Raw genomic sequence first — 7983 nt, 5'->3', positions numbered from 1 at the left:
AGATGCCAAAACTGTTCAGAAGCAAAAAGCTACTAGTCCTGCTCATCTAATTAGAACTAAGATTCATTGATAGTTTGAGATTTATAGTATATTCTCTTCGTTTTATCCTATTTGATTTTCAGTTGCTTGGGGACAAGCAACAATTTAAGTTTGGTGTTGTGATGAGCGGATAATTTATACGCTTTTTGGCATTGTTTTTAGGTAGTTTTTAGTAGGATCTATCTACTTTTAGGGATGTTTTTATTAGTTTTTATGCAAAATTCACATTTCTGGACTTTACTATGAGTTTTTGTGTTTTTCTGTGATTTTAGGTATTTTCTGGCTGAAATTGAGGGACCTGAGCAAAAATCCGATAGGAGGCTGACAAAGGACTGCTGATGCTGTTGGATTCTGACCTCCCTGCACTCGAAATGAATTTTCTGGAGCTACAGAACTCCAAATGGCGCTTTCTCAACTGCGTTGGAAAGTAGACATTCAAGGTTTTCCAGAAATATATAATAGTCCATACTTTGTTTGAGCTTAGACGACGTAAACTGGCCTTCGACGCTAGTTCCATGCTGCATTCTGGAGTAAAACGCCAAAAACACGTCACGAACCAGAGTTAAACGCCAAAAACACGTTGCAACTTGGCGTTTAACCCCAAGAGAAGCCTCTGCACGTGTAAAGCTCAAGCTCAGCCCAAGCACATACCAAAGTGGGCCCTGGAAGTGGATTTCTGCACTAAGACATATTTCTGTAAACCCTAGTAACTAGTTTAGTATAAATAGAACTTTTTACTATTGTATTAGGTGTCTCATAGACCATTAGTCTTTTGACCGAGTCCTTTTCCATTATTTTCGATTTCATATGCCATTTTAGGGAGGCTGGCCATTCGGCCATGCCTGGACTATCATTTATGTATTTTTAACGGTGGAGTTTCTACATACTATAGATTAAGGTGTGGAGCTCTGCGGTACCTTAAGAATTAATGTAATTACTATTGTTCTTGTATTCAATTCAAGCTTATTCTTATTCTAAGATATTCACTGCACTACAACCTGATGGATGTGATGATCCGTGACACTCATCATCATCCGTCCTTATGAACGCATGCCTGACACTCATCACCATTCTCAACCTCTGAGCGCGTGCCTGACAACCACCTCCGTTCTACTTTCGATTGAATGAGTATCTCTTGGATTCCTTAATCAGAGTCTTCGTGGTATAAGCTAGAATTTATTGGCAGCATTATTGAGAATCCGGAAAGTCTAAACCTTGTCTGTGGTATTCCGAGTAGGATTTAGGGATTGAATGACTGTGACAAGCTTCAAACTCGCGAGTGTTGGGCGTATTGACAGACGCAAAAGGATCAATGGATCTTATTCCGACATGATCGAGAACCGACAGATGATTAGCCGTGCTGTGACAGAGCATTTGGACCATTTTCACTGAGAGGACGGGAGGTAGCCATTGACAACGGTAAAACCCAACAGACAGCTTGCCATAGAAAGGAGTAACAATGACTGGATGAAGCAGTAGGAAAGCAGAGATTCAGAAGGAACACAGCATCTTCATGCACTTATCTGAAATTCCCACCAATGAATTACATAAGTATCTCTATCTTTATTTTATGCTTTATTTATTCTTATATTCGAAAACCATTATAACCATTTGAATCCGCCTAACTGAGATTTACAAGATGACCATAGCTTGCTTCATACCAACAATCTCCGTGGGATCGACCCTTACTCACGTAAGGTATTACTTGGACGACCCAGTACACTTGCTGGTTAGTTGTGCGATGTTGTGACAAAGTGTGATTCACGTTTGAGAGCTCCAAGTTTATTGGCACCATTGTTGATGATCACAATTCTGTGTACCATGTACATGAATTGACACTCTTCTTGCCACCAGTGCTGAGCTTCTCCCACTAATTGATATGTCATAAACTTGACGAACTGATTGTCTAGGACATGCTGAGATTGCAATGCATGCTCCATAGCTTGGAATCAGTTTTCTGCTTTAGTAGAGTCTGTTGATCCCTTGAAAATCGACGGGTTCACCTTCATGAAAGTGGCTAAAGTCATAAAGACACCAGCTAAGTTATTTCCAATCCTTTTTATGTCTCCATTCTCATTTCCGATTGGTCGACCCATCTTTTCCATAGCCTGACTTGTTGCAACAGCACTCGCTTGCATAGTGTTAGCTAAGTTAATCATTGCCGCCATGGATTTGTTATGGTTATCAATTAATGGATTATTCTTACTCTCTCTCCGAATACATGATAGACCTTATCCACGGGTTGCCATTCAGGTCTTGTCCACACCAAATAATCGGTATCAAGGTGATCATTCTCAATACCTCAAGCTTAGTGCTTCAATTGTTCCAAAAAGGTACTCACAAACAAGCATGCCATGCATATCAAGCAGATATCCTAAACAAAACAAAAGAAAAACAACTCAGAGAATGTAATGAAGCACAATCGGTCTATCCCTCAGGCTCATGAGGATGAACCACTCTGATGTCACTAAATGTAATACACTATCACACTAAGCTTTACCCTGTAACTGTAAAGCAAAGGCGATAAAGTATCACAACAGTTCTAAAGCTCATAAAATAGTATATAACCAAGAAATAATAAAAGTAGAAACCCGATGAAAGGAATAGAAGATCAGACACATACAAAACAGAGATACAAAGCGTGAAGCGTATACACACGTAAAATGAAACACGAAGGGACGAATAAGAATAAAATACATAAAACCTTGCAAAAGCTCCAAGATATACAAGGTAGTAAATAAAGTAAACAAGTTATATATATATATATATATATATATATATATATATATATATATATATATATATATATATATATATACCGCGGAGTTTAGACCGACTAGTTTAAACAAAAGATACATCAGAGTTTTGATAATAAAATAGCTAACACCCTATCTCTCAAGGTTTCAAAGTAAAAGCCTCTAAGGCAACAATATACAAAAAAGAGAGATTCTACAATAATAAAACAAAAGTAAAACAAGAGCCATCCTCCACTCTGTCACCATGTAACACCCTAACTTTTAGCACCTCACGATTGTACCAAAAGCTCAGGCGTTACATACCTCTAAACCTTCTTATTATATACTATTTTTATTTAATATTGAACCTTCATGAATACGAATCAAAACTTTAATTAAGAAAATGAAAGGAGACTTTATTTTAAATAACTTAATCACAAAAGTATATACATTCACATAGCTTTATATACATAGACTTATTCAAAGAACCTCAATTACAAGTCCTACCCCTCTAAAAACCAAAAGAATAAACGAGGAGGAAAAGATAAATTCTAACAACTCAACTCCTAAACATAATCTTCTATGCTCCTATAACTCCGCACTAAACCTTCGCAAGTGTAGCTGAAAGGGGTGAAATATGGGGTAAGAACTGGAGAGTTCTTAGTAGGGTCGGGGTGTATAGTTATGTTCATTTTATTATTTGTTACACAGAAATTCCACAACATAATACTTACAATCTTCAATAGATGGCCAATAACAACAAACCTCATAATACAAGCAACTTTAATAAACCAGAGATATAGAGAAAATCGTAAGTCAAGAAGTGCACACACACACAATCACAGAAACACATATCACAGAGAAGTATGTGCAAACAAGTATATGCATGTCTATCCTATGCAGGCCATAAGCTTATGTTTCGGTTGCCTACCCGCTCCCGACATTACCCGGGCATAAGTCCCAGATATGGCTTTCCAGATGCATACAGTGTGCATATAAGTCTTACGGCCAGGCTGCATACAATGTGACTTTTTAATGTATTTCAATATGCTTACATCTGGAAAATAGTTCTCAATGTATGGGCATTCCCACTATACATTTGGCACTAAGGCCAAAACAAGGTCGCATCTGCTCTCCTGTGGCAGGCAGTCTTTTAAAGCTTTTTTTTCTTTATCTTTGCCCTCTGCTCTCCAATGGCAAAGATCATTTCAGTTAATACATTCTTTTCTTTTTTGTGCTCTGCTCTCCTATGGTAGAAATTATTTTGTTTCTTTTGATTCTTTTATTCTCTATTATTTATTGAATTATATTCTGACTTAACTTAGCAACCTTTGTCTGAGTTTGGCTTTCAGTATTATAACCTCTGTTAGCAACCACTATCTTACAAGTGCGACTCTCTTTAGCCAATGTATGCAAATATAACCTCTATAAGCAACATCGGTCTTATAGGTGAGGCTCTCTCTAGCCAATGTATGTATTGATAACCTTTATAAGCAACCTCAGTCTTACAGGTGCGACCATTCCCGGGATTGACCAATGTATCTCTGGAAAGCAAATCTCGACGGACTCACCACCATATCGCTGCTCATTTTTAGTAGGTAAACAATCATCTCAGCTCGTTCTTAGTGCCAAACACTATCTCTACTTATCTCCTTTTCTTTTTATTCTTTCCTTCTTTTCTTTTCTTATCATTCCACAATGCAAATTATCTTCGCATTATTCCCTCGCCTTTTCCTAAGTGTCTTTTGGAAAGAGAATAATTAAAGATTCTTAATTTAGATTTGTCTTTCTAAAGCTTTTGGGATAGTTTTCTGCTTACCCTTTTAGTATATCTTAAATAAAATAATATCTTTTAAATAAAATACTAATACATAATATTGATACAAGTAATGCTACTATTAATAATAAAAGAGTATTAACATTATTATTTTTATATCAAAACCTGCTTATTAATATTCTATTCTTTAAGCTTTTAGGAATTATATTCCAACGTCAAGCTTTTAAATATTTTACTTTTTAACCCAATATTTTATAAAATTACTAATTTTAATTTCATATTTAGAAAAGTTACTAATTTAATTTCATATCTCTAGAAATAACCCTGAACTCTTATAAAATATCCGGTTTACTCCGGAACTTTTACTTTGTACTCAAAATACCCCCAAAACCTATATAATTACTATCTTTTAACTCCGATCTTTTATCAAACTATATTTTCATATTCAAAAATAATATTTGTGTTGGTGATAAACACTTTCAAAACCAAAATATATTCTTGATTTTAAATCCGTTTTTCAAGCTTTTCAATTTTTCACAGCTTTTAATTAAATCTCTCGGTTATCAAATCTCTCCAATTTCTCATCCATTTTATCAGGTTTTTCTCACTTAAAGACAGCCCCAAACATCATTAAAACCCTCTCGGTTCTGGGTTGTTTCATGATAGCCGAACCAAAATTCAACAAAGCAATAATATATCAAAAAAATTCAACATAAACACAAATCAATCTCATACAAACATCATCAATCCGACAATCACTCATAATAAACACACTTAATTGGTACAAATTTACCAAACCCTACCTCTGTACAAAATCAAAATACTCGAAACTCTGGAGAAGCTTTTTCACCGAGCTGCCAAAGAAGAAAATGCCAGAAATCGATTCCTCCACCAAGAACACCAAAAGGTCAAACTTCAAGGGGGAAGGGGAGCTACGTCACAGTTAACTTTTATTGGATAAAAGTGACACCATTGTGTAGAGGAGGAAGATATGAACACTTCATTCAGATTAGATTTTTTATTGGAATTACGAATCATAAAAAATCAAAGCCGAAATTTTAGTGGGGGCTACCATTTTCTCCATGAAAATTTGGTCTCTCTCTCTCCTATCGTATGAAAGAAAAAGAAATGAAGCCAATTGAAGATGATTATATGATTATATGACATTTAATGAATGAAACTAATGAGGTGTCATGGTTTTAGTTTGATTCACGTTTCCTTTCTTTTCTTTTCTTTAATGGTTTGGGCACAATGAAATGAAATGAAGAATGATAAGATTAACTAATGAAGTGGTTGATTTCTTAGGAAAAGGGTTATGTGTCAAGGTTAGTTGGTGCACGAATCCCCACACTTCGTACAATTGTACCAGCAAGTGCACTGGGTCATCCAAGTAATACCTGAGCGAGTCATGGTCGATCCCACGAGGATTGTGGTTTGAAGCAAGCTATGGTTATCTTGCAAGTCTTAGTCAGAAGAAATCAAGAAGTTGTTGGTTTGAATGCATATGAGAAATAGTGTATAAAATACTTTGTGAATTTGAAGGGAATTAGTAATAGGAAGATAGTTAATGATTGGAGTTGCTTTGTCTTTATGAATTAACTCTGGTATTACTGCCTCATTTGCTTGTGAATGATTTCTTCTATGGCACGCTGTATGTGATTAACGTCGTATGGCCACGGTCATTAATCTCCTCTGCTTCAGATAGATGTAGTATTCTCCTAGTTGGAAAACCATCTCCCTTTGCCACATTAATTATGGCATTTACAGTAGCTAGGAAAGGTCTTTCGAGAATGATAGAGTCATCCTCATCCTCTCCTATCTCCAAGACTATGAAGTTTGCAGGCATGTAGTGCTCTTCAATCTTTTCTAAGACATCCTCTACTAAGCCATATAGCTTTCTTCATTCACTTGTCTACCATCTTTAGTGAGATGTTTGCAGCTTGTACCTCAAGGATGCCTAGCTTCTCCATTATAGAGAGTGGCATGAGGTTTATACTAGACCCTAGGTCACACAGAGCCTTCTCAAAGGTCATGGTGCCTATAGTACAAGGAATCAGAAAGCGTCCAGGATCTGTAAGCTTCTGAGGTAGCATCTGCTGAACTAAAGTATTGAGTTCTTTGGAAGGCAATGGAGGTTCTTCCTCCAAAGACTTTGTACCAAACAACTTGGCATTCAGCTTCATGAGAGCTCCTAGGTACCGAGCAACTTGCTCTTCCCTAGTATCTTCATCCTCTTCAGAGGATGAGTGTTCATCAGAACTCATGCATTGTAGAAGTGCATGCAAAGGAACCTCTATGGTCTCTATATGAGCCTTGGCTTCCTTTAGTTCTTGGATAGGAGTTTCTTGAGTGGGGATTCAGCACTCAGAGGGTGTGCTTTTACTGGCGTTTAACGCCAGCTCTGTTGGCTTTTTGGGCATTGAACACCCATGCTATACACCCTTACTGGTGTAAAACGCCAGTTCTCTTATCATTTTGGGCGTTGACGCCCAGCAGGGATGTCCTGGCTAGTGTTCAATGCTAGCTTCCCTATCTAGTTGAGCGTTGAATGCCCAGTGAGGGGTTCCTCACTGGAGTTCAATGCCAGAGTTCCTGCCTATTTGGGTGTTGAACGGGCAGCCAGTGCTCCCTGGCTGGCATTCAACCCAACTCTGCTGCCAGGATGCACGTTGAACACCTAGTGAGGGCTTCTTCACTGGTGTTCAGCGCCAGGCTTGCTGCCAGATTGGGCGTTGAACGCCCAGTGAGATCTTCCTCACTGGTGTTCAATGCCTTCCCAGCCTCTCCAGATTCGACCTCTGCTTTAATGGTGATGGCCTTGCACTCTTCTCTTGGGTTTACTTCAGTGTTACTTGGAAGAGTGTCAGGAGGAGTCTCAGGGATCCTCTTGCTCAGTTAACCAACTTGTACCTCTAAATTTCTAATGGAGGATCTTGTTTTAGTCATAAAACTATGAGTCATCTTAGAGAGGCTGGAAACAAGAGTGACTAAGTCAGAAAGGCTCTTATTAGGGGTCTCTATATTCCTTTGAGAAGATGGGAATGGTGGTCTGTTGTTGAACCTATTCTGGTTCTTTCCACCTTGATTATTATTGAAGCCTTGCTGAGGCTTCTGTTGATCCTTCCATGAAAGGTTAGGATGATTCCTCCATGAAGGATTGTAGGTATTTTTATAGGGTTCTCCCAGGTAATTCACCTCCTCCATGGTGGGTTAGTTAGGATCATAAGCATCTACATCAAGAGATACTTCTTGGGTATTGCCAGCTGCAATTTGCATTCTAATCAAATGCTGAGAGATCATATTGACTTGCTGGGTCAACATCTTGTTCTGAGCCAATATGGCATTCAGAGTATCAACTTCAAGAACTCCTTTCTTTTGAGGGATTCCGTGATTTACAGGATTTCTCTCAGAGGTGTACATAAATTGGTTATT

Source organism: Arachis hypogaea, chromosome 3 (assembly GCF_003086295.3).
Source record: "Arachis hypogaea cultivar Tifrunner chromosome 3, arahy.Tifrunner.gnm2.J5K5, whole genome shotgun sequence".
Classification (NCBI taxonomy): domain Eukaryota; kingdom Viridiplantae; phylum Streptophyta; class Magnoliopsida; order Fabales; family Fabaceae; genus Arachis; species Arachis hypogaea.
This window is presented reverse-complemented; position numbering follows the sequence as displayed.